The sequence below is a fragment of the Pteropus vampyrus genome, unplaced genomic scaffold (assembly GCF_000151845.1).
Source record: "Pteropus vampyrus isolate Shadow unplaced genomic scaffold, Pvam_2.0 Scaffold548, whole genome shotgun sequence".
Lineage (NCBI taxonomy): Eukaryota > Metazoa > Chordata > Mammalia > Chiroptera > Pteropodidae > Pteropus > Pteropus vampyrus.
This window is the reverse complement of record NW_011889329.1, coordinates 156,223-168,838: the sequence shown is the minus strand read 5'-3', so window position 1 is coordinate 168,838 and position 12,616 is coordinate 156,223. Positions and strand designations below refer to the sequence as shown.

The 12,616-nt window shown below is 36.0% G+C and overlaps 1 protein-coding gene across 1 annotated transcript in view; it reads right to left on the bottom strand.

Moving 5' to 3' along the window:
* The window catches only part of PLAC1 (placenta specific 1), a 182,299-nt gene extending 172,931 nt beyond the window's left edge, over positions 1–9,368 (bottom strand). Inside the window, exon 1 of the mRNA XM_011383858.2 lies at positions 9,307–9,368. The gene's annotated coding sequence lies outside the window, so the exon portion shown is untranslated. The remainder of the gene's footprint in view (positions 1–9,306) is intronic.
* Positions 9,369–12,616: the final 3,248 nt, after the last annotated feature.

Sequence of the window (12,616 nt, the reverse complement as noted above, 5' to 3'; positions counted from 1 at the left end):
CCTTCCTACTTTTCTACTCCCACATTTATCCTCTCCCTCTAGACTGGCACCATCCTATATCATAGCTACTACCCACATATGGCTATTTAAATATAAATGAACTTAAAATCAAATAAATTTTAAAATTCAGTTCTGCAGTTGCACTAACCACATTGCAAGTACTCAACAGCCACATGTGGCTAGTGGCTATTGTATAGGACATGCATATGTAGAGCATTTCCATCATCACAGAAAGGTCTACTGGACAGCAATGCTCAGTAGGGTCCTCTGATTTCTTACCTATCCCATGGGCTCTTCAATCTCATCATCATCAACAACAATGGCAACAACTGCCCTACAAGTGACCCTCCTACCCTTGTAGCTACCAGTCTCTAAATGCTGTCGAACTTTTAGAATCAGAATTTGCTTTCACACCTGTTTTACTTTCTTAATCCTCTGCAATCTGACTTCTGTACCTTCCTTGCAGAAAAGAAGCCACCAAAGACTTTTGGGGCATCCTGTACCTTTTTTCCCCAGTGGTCACCCTCCTAAAATTTCTACTCTCTAGCCTGTTTCTCCTACCTCCTGTACCTGGCACATAATCGTTGCTGACGTAGTGTTGATTCACTGAGATAAGGAGCTCCCTCCTTAATGATTTAGCTCTTTAAGACCTTTTGCACATCTCCCTCCTGTCCCAAAAGCACAGTCCTCTGCTCTTTTGCCAGCCCTTCTCTGATGAGCTCATCTTCCCTCTTCTTTTAACTATCTGCTCTATGAAAATGAGTCTTGATCTCACATTGCAAGTTGCTAATTTCTTACCTACAGGCCTGGCATTACCAGGAGAGAATCAAGAATAAGTGCTTGTATTATCAATGAATGCTCTCAATTATTAATGAATGCAAATAACTCTAACTCCTCATCCCAGTTAATTCCCATGTCCCTCACAACACTGTGAGCATGTAAACAGGCAGGAACTAAAGGGGCAGAAACAAAAGACATGGGAAGGCTCTGGCCAAAGGAACTTTGTCTATATGTAATAATTCTGCCATAGTCTCTCATGACTCGTTTCAAAGTCACAGGATAGTATAGAAGCTCTTTTTCTTATTCATTTCTTCTTTCTTTCTTTTTTTTTTTTTTGGAAGGAAGAGTGGGTTAGTAACCTCCACATTGCCTCTTCATAGAAAACTACACAACAGTTGTAGATCAAAATGGATAACCAATCACTTACACAAAGGCAATAGAATGCAATAAGCCCACAGCAAATTACACCCTGGTACTGTGTGAAGGAAGTAGAAAGGACAACACCTTCTCTCCTTCTCAAAATGAAGGCACAAAGTACACTCTAACTTTTAAAAGCATATGACTACAACTAACATGAAGAGAAGTCAGAACTCTTTTCCTCCTTTTGGCTTTTTTTCTTTCAGCAGAAATACTGCTCTGCTGATTAGAAAGCTAAGAAAGTGAGTAGGTAAAAATATATAGCTCATTCAGCTAAAGGAATATTCAAGTAATGCAGACAACACAGTGCACAATGCTTGATTCTGTTACACTGAAAGACAACCAGGTCCTGACCTATATTTTTCCCCTTGGCTTTACTGAGATATAGTTAACAAATAAAATCGTAATACTTTTAAAGTATACAACATAATAATTTGATTACATATACATAGTGAAATGATTACCACAATCAAGTTAATGAACAAATCCATCACCTCTCATACATACCTTTTTTTATACAACACAGTATTACTATCGTCACCATACTGTACATTAGAGCCTCAGAACTTATTCATCTTCTATCTAGAAGTTTGGATCCTTTGACCAACATCTCCCTGTTTTCTCCACTTCCCAGGCCCTGGCAATCACCATTTACTGTTTGTATGAGTTTAACTTTTTTTTTTTTAGATTCCACATATAAGTGATACAATACTGTATTGTCTTTCTCTGTCTCCTGACCAGTGTTATTGAAGTGTAAATTCAACACCCAAACCCCATAAGTGACACGAAGAACACTGGGGAAGCGGGAGGAATTCACACTAGACAGACATGGGCAGTCCCAAAACTCAGTGACCTTGGACGGCTACAAGGTCAAGACAGTTTTTTTCACAGTGATTTGTACAAAGTTTGTTTATAAAAGACAAACATTTAAAAGAAGGCATTCAGTTATAGACAAGGTAAACATAGTAGCAAAAAAATAATCTCCAAAGTGGGCATTTACCAGACAATTTGGGTTAAAATGATATAAAAGGCAGACTATTTGGGCCTTTCTTGGACTTGACGAAAATTTGTAGATAAAGAAACTGCTCAGGAAGGAAAGAAAGAAAGAAGGAAAGAAGGAAAGAAGGAAAGAAGGAAAGAAGGAAAGAAGGAAGGAAGGAAGGAAGGAAGGAAGGAAGGAAGGAAGGAAGGAAGGAAGAAAAAAGGAAGGAAGAGAGCCTCTTTTCCCATAGCCTTCTGCCAAACAGATTATGTTGCTAGGTAAACATAAGCTACCAACAATTTCTGTACCAATATATACAGCAAATTATAGCCGAGAGGAAGCTTGCTAGCTTACGAAACAGCTGGTAGATTTGTGTTGTGGCCCAAGAAAAACAGGATTTTGCCACGACGAGCCATTGCAAGTCTCTCTAACAATTTCCTAGCCTAATAAACACTTTGACTTTTTATGTTGTTAAGTTGGATGAGAGTAAAATCATGTAGAAAAGAAAGGAAGAGTCAAAAGGAATGACAAAGATGATGCTCTTTCAAAGTTGAAATTATTAGTTTTAAACTTTGTGTTTAAATATACGATAACAGCAGAAAGTAAGCCAACACGGCTTGTAATATATCCCTCAGACTTACCATCTGGACTGAAGTCAAATTTAATAAGCCCAGCTACATCAACTCCACTTCTCTGGCACTATAACATTTAAGAAAGGCTGGTCAAACAATCAGGCGTGAGAATAAGAGGTCCACTTCTATGAACTTTTGCAAATAGAGACTATATCCATGCTCACTGCATTTTCGTAAAAAGAAATTTCAACAATTTAAGGCCCTTGCAGCCCATATTTCTCATCCGAACTAGTGCTGTTTGTTTAATAAGCAACTGGTTCACAACTGGACTTCAACTGTCCCACCACATCCCGGAACAAACTGTTAAACCACATTTAGATCCACACTGACATCTGCAGGTAATTGAAACAGAACTTCTATGAATCAAATTCTAGACACAGAACTCTCAAACTAGTCATCACAGTAGTGTGTGACCCCATAAAACTTAAATACCCTGAATGACAATTTATTTCTTTAAAAGGTACTCTCAAGGTTTAAGTGCTTTCATAGACTGAAATATTATATATAGAGTATGAGCTCAACTATGTAAGGAAAAAAAAACCACAAACATATAGCTATTTATACATACTGTAATTATGATGGTTTTTATTTTCACTTTAAACTTTTTTTTCTATTTTCCATTACTTTTAATATACTTTCCAGTGAGCACATAGTACTTTTACAATAAATTATTGAAAATTTGCTACCTATATTTTAACCTCAAATCCTTAGTTGTCCCAAATCAATTTGTATTCACATTCATCAAAGTCTTTTTTTACAAAAATCCTGCAAAATGTTGTTTTACTGTAGTAAAATGCTGTTATGATGTATGCTTATTTACATAAATTATCAAAACTCTAAATACAAAGATAAAGATAAAACAGATTTGTAGCACACTCAAGCTGCTCTAGTCTAATACATGTGATTTTTCTATAGTGCCTTTCAACTCAGAGAAATTTCAAAGTAACATTTATTGGATCAATCTATAATTACAGTATTAGAGAAAATAGGATTTACTACCAAGAAGTTCCTTTTACAATGACTGTCTTGGGGAAAGCCTGTTTTTCTAGGTTTACAAAATCAAGTGACTCATTCGAGTTCTGAGGTAAAAAAAAAATCAATATTTGAAGAAAGCTTTATTCTGCATGTTAAAAATTAAGTATAATAGGAAAATATATCAAGGGTTTCTAGTGATAGAAAAAAAAGACAACTGCTTAAGGGCTCATTAACAAATTCAATCAACAGGCACTCATAAATATGCAGTCTCTCAACTTAGAAGTGTGTTACATTTCAAAAACAAATTGATATATTTACTTTTTGGTGCACAGAATGCATTTTCTTGAAGAAACAAAGTTATGGCAGTTAGGGTCCCCAGTTAATTCACAAAAGTAAAGCTAAAATACTGTAGGTTTGCAATAAAATTGTAGGAAGCAGTTTTTACAATAAAATCAAACAGATGTTAGAATAGTTTTAACAATAAATTATTTTTCAGTTTTCTCATTTTGGTGCATGAGAAAATAATTGCAGAAAGATAAGAAAGCAGGACATTTTCAAGCACTTTAGATATCAACATCTAATTGCTCTTTAAAACTTGCAGCTTTTCTTATTTTTGTTTTATGCTTATGGGTCATGCTTAAGGTTTTACTTTAGTTAACAAATGGTTATGAGATGGAAATTAAGGAGAAAAATTAGGAGACAGATTTTGCTTTGGAAACTGGGTAAGAATTGAAACAGAAGTGGGGAGAGGGGACTAAAGAAAACATGGATGTAGACTATACTTCTTGCCTCCACTTCATTCATTCAACTATTAAGTGGCAGGCCCCATTGGTGAGTATAAGGACCCAGTAGTTCATCCATTCATTTATCGAACCATTCACTTTCTCCACCAAGTGATCCAGATAGTCAAGCTGACTGCATATTTTAAAAAACATATTTGCATCTCTCTTACTATGTGTGAAGTTGAGTATCTTTTCATACGTTTAAGGGTCGTTTAGATGTTTTCTTCTGTGAACTGTATATTCATGTTTTTGCCTATTTTCCTCTTAGGATTTTTAGCATTTTCCCCCCCGGAATTTAAGAGATTTTTATATATTGAGGATATTAGCCCTTTATGTAGGATATGTAAGTATTTTCTCCCAGTTTTGTCATCTTCCTTTTTACTTTGCTTATGTGTTTTTTGCCCTGCAGAAGCTTTTACTTTCATTTTTCATTATGTAACAGGCTATAAGACAGTAAAAAATAATTTTAAAAATGTGAAGTGATGTACAGAAAGAAGGGGGCAGTTTTCTTTATAGAAGAATGCTATCTAGTAAATGTGAAAAAAATTACAAAATTAGGAAAACATCATTTTGCAGCTACCATCTTAAAAATTGATTCAGGCAGGTATCACTAATGGATGCTAAAATTACTGGGTAAAATTATTGGGGAACAGGACATTCACATGGTCACATCTACTTTTTAAATATTAATTTAAAGGGAGAAAAGGTATCTTTACAGTGGAAAAATCTGGAGAACACTTGCTTGATCAAGTGATAAAATTTGGCATCATCAATGGAACAACTGGCATCATGTGTCTCCCGATGTGATGCAATGGAAATTGCCTATGTGGTATTCTTGCTATTCTAATGTAAAACTGAATCTAATCATGAAGAAAAAAATCTGACAAACCCAAATTACAGGACATTATATGAGACAACTGGCCCAGGCTCTTCAAAAACGAATATTTCATGAGTGATAGGAAAAGTGGAGGATTGTTCTGTATGAAAGAAAACTGAAGAGAAATGACAACTAAATGAACTTGCATGATCATTGATCCTAAATTTTGGGTCCTCGATTGAAATAAAAAGCTCTAAAGGAGATTATTGTGATAATTTGAGAAATTTGAATATGGGCTGTGAATGAAGTAATATTTTGCTGATGTGAAATTTCTTGAGTGTACTCATAAAATTGTGTTTATGTAAGTAAACATCCTTGTTTTTAGGCAATGCAGGTTGAAAAGGTGTCTGAAAAAGCATCTTGATGTCTGCGCCTTAATTTCAAATGGTTCATAAAAATGTGTATATAAGTATAAATAAAATATATACCTATACACACACATATGTAGAGAGAGGGGAGGAGATAGAGGAGAAGGAGAGGAGTGAGAACAAATGTGGCAAAATGGTAACAAGTGTTTAATCTTGGTGAAGGGTATGTGGGTGTTCATTGAACTATTCTTTCACTTTTTCTATAGGTTTGACATCTTTCTAAATAAAAAGTTGAAAATTTAAAAAAAAGTAAATTTGGAAATATCAAAATAAACCTAAAAGCAACAAATGAACAGGACAAACAAACAGAGACTCATGGACATGGACAATAGACTAGTGGTTACCAGAGGGTAGGGGATGGGGGGAGGGGGAGGTAGATGGGGTAAAGGGGGTCAAATATGTGGCGACAGAAAGAAATCTAACTATGGGAGGTGAACACACAGTGTAAATATATATATGCCTTACTGTCAAAGTGTAAAGCTGAAACTTTATTGAATTTCGTTAATCAACATCACCATAAAAAATAATTAATTAATTGATTTAAAAATTATAAATACACATACCTTTTGTCTCAGTAGTTCTGCTTGTAGGAATTTATCTGACATATGGTTAAAGTTATTCATTGCAGCATTGTTAGATAATAGAAAAAAAATTAGGAGCAACTGACATTTTCCTTCCATGGGGTAGTAGCAAAATAAAATGGTTAAAAAATATGAAGCTCTTTGAGAACTAATATGAAATCGTCTCCAAGATACAATGTTAGGAAGAAAAAATAAGGCACAGAACAATTCCTATAGCATTGTGTTTGATGAAATAAATGACCCTACCTCTTCCCCTCCCTAATTCCAAATCCCTCGCAATGTGATTTTTGCAGCTCCCCACATCCCTTGAATTTGGGCTACCCTCATGACTTACTTTGGTCAATAGATTATAACAGATGTTATGGTTTGCCAGGTCCAGACCTAGTCTCCCAGAGGCCTTGTGTGCTTCTGTTCTTGTGAAATCCTGACACCAAAATGAGAAAAAGCTGGAAGGTAAAAGATCCTGTGGTATAGAGCCAAATAATCCCAGTTGAGGCCATTCTAGATCAACTAATCCACAGTTGACTCATCAACTGATCAGCTGAGCCTGACCTTGAACAGTAGAACCATGCAAGTTACACACAGAGTCATCAGGAAAAAATAAATGAATAACTATTGTTTTAAGTCACTAAGGTTTTAGGGGGTGGAGAGGGAGGTTACTCAGCTATAACTCATACAAATATGCTACCATTTGTGCAAAATTTTGTAAAAAAAGAACATATAGATGTATTTGTTAGCATATAGAAACTTTCTGTGTTAGGATGCACAAGAAACTGAAAACACAATTGCTTTTGAGGAGAGAAGCTATGGTGGCTGGGGGATGAAGATGAGAAGACATTTCACTGTCTGCTTTTTTGTATCTTTTCAATTTTGCAACTTGAATGTATTGCCAATAAATAAATGAATGAAATCTGTTTCTTTTACTCAAATCATTCCTTGAATCATCTCAAGTGGGTAATGGGAAATCTCATATCCTATTGGTGAGATTATAAATTGGTACAATCTTGGTAGGGTGGAGGTATGGCTTTAAGGAGTGCCTATAAAATATGTAAATACACGAACTATCTCTGGAAGAAGGCACCTGAAGCTGATAACCCTAGTTGCTTCTGAGGAAGGACCTTATGGAACTGGGTTTGAAGGGTATAAGAAAGACTGACTTTTTCTTATATACCCTTTTACTATTTGAATTTTTTACATTGAACTTGTATTACCTTTTAAAAATGAAAATAATGAATAAAATGTACATACTTTTGATCCACCAATTTATCACTTCTAAGATTCTCTCCTGCAGAAATACTTGCAAAAACAAAGATAAATGTATGTTATTACTTAAATATACTAATAAATTATAAAAAACATAAATGACCATAAATTAAAATTAAGGATTAGTTAAATGAATCACAGAATATTTATACAAGGGAATACTATACAGTTGGTTAAAATAAACCCATAAACCATCACCCAGGTCAACACAGAACATTCCAAAGGTCCTGAAGCACTCCCTAATGCCCACTTCTAGCCATTTACCTCCTATGAATGATCACAAGCTGTATAAACCAATGTCACCATAACCCAGGACACATAGAGCATTCTAAAAAATTCCTAAAACATCCAGTTTGATAACTCATCACACTGTACACTTTTTTGTATATTTCAACTAAAAGTTTAAAAATATGTATATGTATCTTTTATAAATATGAAGGCTGTGGAAGAGTTTATTTTGTATACTTCTTTAAGGTTTGAACTTTTTATAATAAGCTTTTTCCCTTAATTTAAAATGAAGAAAAACAATAAAGAAGAAAATAATTTAACACTACTATTAGATGTTACTTTTGTCTCTGAGGAGGAAATATACACAATCGGAATTACAAATCCTAGAATTTTTTACCTACTATCTACAACAGCCACAGTTCCCTTTCCTCCTACCTCCACCCCATAGGGAGATAAGTGCTTGAAGAACAGATTCAGACAAAGAAACACTTTACTAGCTTGGGCTTTCACTCCAAACTTTAGTGTAGTCGCCAAATGGGTTAGACTACAAATTCCTTTTGTCCAAAGTAGGCAGACCTCAGTGACCCAAACTAGAAACTTGTTTCTCTGAGGCTACTTTCTGACTTTAGCTTTGGAGCTTTAACCACTCCTTTAGTCAGAAGAAATAAGTAAGAAAACACAAACCATAGAGAAACCACACCTAAGGGAGGCAAGAAACCTTTTCGGGTGACTGATTTGGTCCCACTTTGCCTGGGACTTTGCTTGTTTGGGCCCTGAAAGTCCCTAGGAAACCTCTCAGTTCCAAACAAACCAGGACCTAGCAAACCAGGGCTGGGGTGCTCTTTAGGTCCCTGTTCGAGCCCCAAACAAGTTCCCCCTTTGACCGTCAAGGTGGTAGGGGGATGTCTTCTCAAAAGCTAAAAGAGAGGTACCAGACTTCTCTTACCACACTTCACAGAAGAGTAGAATCAGAATCCCAGAGAGAATCCAAAGAGGCACCCTGAAAGAGCATTCCACACAGATTCAACAGCTTTTAACCTCTTTATTATACCAACAGTTCCACACACCACTGTGTCCCAATACTTTCCTGGATCTGAGTTCTGATTTATGTTTTAATTTGAAGAATTTGGTCATATGTATATACTATAGTTTGCTTAAGATGTTTCCTTAAATGAACTCACTTTTTCCTTGTTATACTGATTTTTTAAATATATATACTTAAAAATATTATTTGCTAAATTTGTTTTTATTAATTTTTTTTATTATGGCGACATTGGTTAATGAAATCCAGTAAGTTTCAGGTGTACAATTCAACAGCTAAATTTGTTTTAACAGAAAACATATCACTCTCATAAATGAAAAATCAGTATCGCATGCCACAAACAGAAGGTACAAGTTACATATATATTAATAAATATTACCTGTACGTGGAAGTCTCCTCATGCAAGTTTTCCTCAGGAATGTGTGGGAGGCAAGAAGCTTGGTGCTCCTCCTAGAGGGCAGTGAGTAGTTAACACTTCCCCAGCTTTATTCCAGCTCATTCTATAGGTTAACACTCCCTGGTGATTTTCTTTCAGTGCCCTCTATTGGTTAGAGTATGAGGTTATTCAACAAAACTTACTGAGTGATTATTATTATGTTTCAGATACAGTGCTAGCTGCTGAGGATACAGAGGACAAAATGGGGACGATTTTGTATTGTAATGGAGCAAGGGGTGGGAAAGAAGTAAAGGAGGAAGTTAGAAAATTTGGGCACAGATTCTCTTTGTCCAAAGTAGGCAGGCCTCAGTGACCCAAAGTAGAAGCTTCTTTCTCTGAGGCTACATTCGGATCTTAGCTTTGGAACTTTAACCACTCCATTAGTCAGAAGAGATAATAAACCCTTGTTTACTTGTCTCTGCAATCCAACTTTTGCCCCTTCCACCTCACCAAAAGTACACATACAAAATCTCTAGGCAATCTCCTAATTATCAGGTCCAATGGGCAGTTTTCAGTCATCTTTAGTGACCCTGGAGACAACTACCTCCTTAGCTTCATTATAACTACTAGCTGTTTTTTTCCATTTTTCTTTTTTTTGCTACCCCAGGTCTCCTTCAACCTCCTTTAAAATGTTGATGCTTGTCAGGATTTTGTCCTTAACCTCTCTCCTCGGTACAATCTTCCTGCTTCCACAAACACCCATAGCTTCCATCTACATAAACTAAAGACTCTCAAATCCGAAAAGACCAAATGTAGCCTGTTTCTCTCTCTGGCCTCATTTTAAAAGTCGATTGGGGTAACTTATTTCTCATAATTAGCAAATTACTTGTATTTCTGTGATAGTGCCTTGGTCTCTTCTTGCATGTATCCTATTTCCCTCTACCTGACACCCACCTCCATCCCAAGTTTGTTCTTCAAGATTTAGCTTCAGCGTTACCCTTTCTAGGAAGCATTCCAGAAGCATAGCACAGCCTATGTTGAGTACTCTCCCTTTGTGCTCCCCCAACGCATTTGAATCAGTGTTTCTAATGGTCAGTGAACTTCTATTTATTCCACTGAGATGGTCTTCTTGAAGGCATGAACTTAATTGGCATTTACAGTTCCCTGCAAGGGGCTCAATAAATACTTGTAAAATTGATAAATATAAGAAATCTTTAAGCTGCGAACAGTTCAACAGGAAGAGAAGCTCAGGGGTGGTATACGCCAGGGGTGTTTAAAACTTGAGTATTTATATCTTCTTCTCTTTCCCTTCATAGAAGCAGCCAGGGCTGGCGGGGCTGGAAGGGCATGCAGGTTGGAGCCAGAGACGGTGGTGGGTGACAAGGCAGCCAGGGTGGCAGAGTCAGAAATTGGTTACATATAGGAGAAATGAGCAATTATATTGAGGATAAAGGGAACCAGGTTTGTCCTGGTTTATAACTACCAGAGAATGGAGTTATAAATATGGATAGGGTAGATGCTGAATGAACCTTGTGCTGGTTAAACTGGAATCAGAGATATAAGTTTGAACTCATGATTTTAATAGATGAGCAGATATAAACATCTGTGGATCTGTACATCTGTGCTGAGGCCCCAGTGGCAATGATTATACCTAGTACCTAGCCTATACCTTGATTTCGAAATACTATTCTCCATTAAAAGAAATTGGGGCTCCTTAGAGAAATGGCTGATCCCAGGGGCCGGGGCAAGGAAAGAATGAAGCTGGAACTTCTTGTCAGAAAGTAAAACACCGCTCAAAAAATTATAGAGATTTGTCCAAAAGGACATAGGAGCCAGCTTGGAGGGGCTCTCACTGTCCAAATTTGAGAGGTGAATACCAAAATAATCATGGTAATGGACTAAAGTCCACTGACTAAAATAGGAGTCCATGAGTCCACACCGATGCAAATAAATGGCAGAGAAGGAACATTTTTTCTTTACAGTAGAATGCTAACTAATACATGTAGAAGAAATGATAGAATTAGAGTTGCCATTACGGAGCCATCATAATACTATCGGGCAAGAAAGATCAGTGGATACTAAAACTAGTGAGTAAAAGTTTGATTTGGAAACAGGATAGTTATGTACTCTCAAAGTATCTCAACAAAATATTTTATTAACTTCAAAGGGATATACTAACTGTTCAGTAGAGTAACACAGTAGATAACATCTTAACCAAAGGATCAAGGTTACCATCACCAGTAAGAAGATGGTGATGCCAAATGCCTCCTGCAATGATACAATGAGAACACAGAATCACTTCTGTGCTATTTCTGCCCCAAATGAATAACCTGAGTTTAGTAACTAGAAGACATCAGTCAAATCTGAAAAAAACATTTTTCAAAATAACTGGCCAGCATTTTTCAGAAATATGAAGGTCACAAAAGACAAAGAAAGACTGGGGGACTTCCAGGTTGAGGGAAACCACAGACAAATAATGACTAAGTGTAACACATGATCCCGTATTGAATCCTGGGCCAGAAGAAAAGATTTTTTCCCTTTTTGCTAAAAGAGTATTGTTGGGACCACAGACAAAATCTGAATGGGGTCTGTAGATTAAATAGTATCAAAGTTAACTTCCTGATTTTGACAGTTGAATGTGGTGATGCAGACTGTCCAAGCCTTCAGGAAATTTTCATTGAAGCATTTAAGGATAATGGAGTATCATGTAACTTAGATGGTTCAGAAAAAAAAAATGTGTGTACATACATATATACACATACAAAAATACACACATACACACACATACATGAGAGAGACAGATAAAGCAAATATGCTTAAATGTCAACAACTGAGGAACCTGGGTGAAGGATATGTGCGAGTTCTTTGGGCTACTCTCACAACTTATCTGGAAGCATAAAATAAAATAGTCCACAGATTTTTAAAATACTGAAAAGAAAACTGAGTGTCTGTAACCTCATGCATAAAAGGCCTTTATTTTTTCCTTTCTTCTAAAAACAATTTAGTCTTATGAATATGTAAAAAAAAAACAACATAAATTGAAAACAAGTAAGAAATATGTATGGTCTTGGCAAGAACCTTCTAAGCTGTCAAATTTTACAAACTGCTCTTGAAAATTTGACAGATTACCAGGAGAAGTTGATCTGTTTTGAGAAACAGCCCAAACTTCAATACAGCTATTAGTTCTTTTGTGTTCCTGATACCCTTTCATTCAAAACTTGACTACGATTAGACACAGAGAATGTAATACTGGGCTATGGAGGCAGAAAAATCATTATTAATAAGAAAAAAGAAATAGACTTTGAAAAATTAA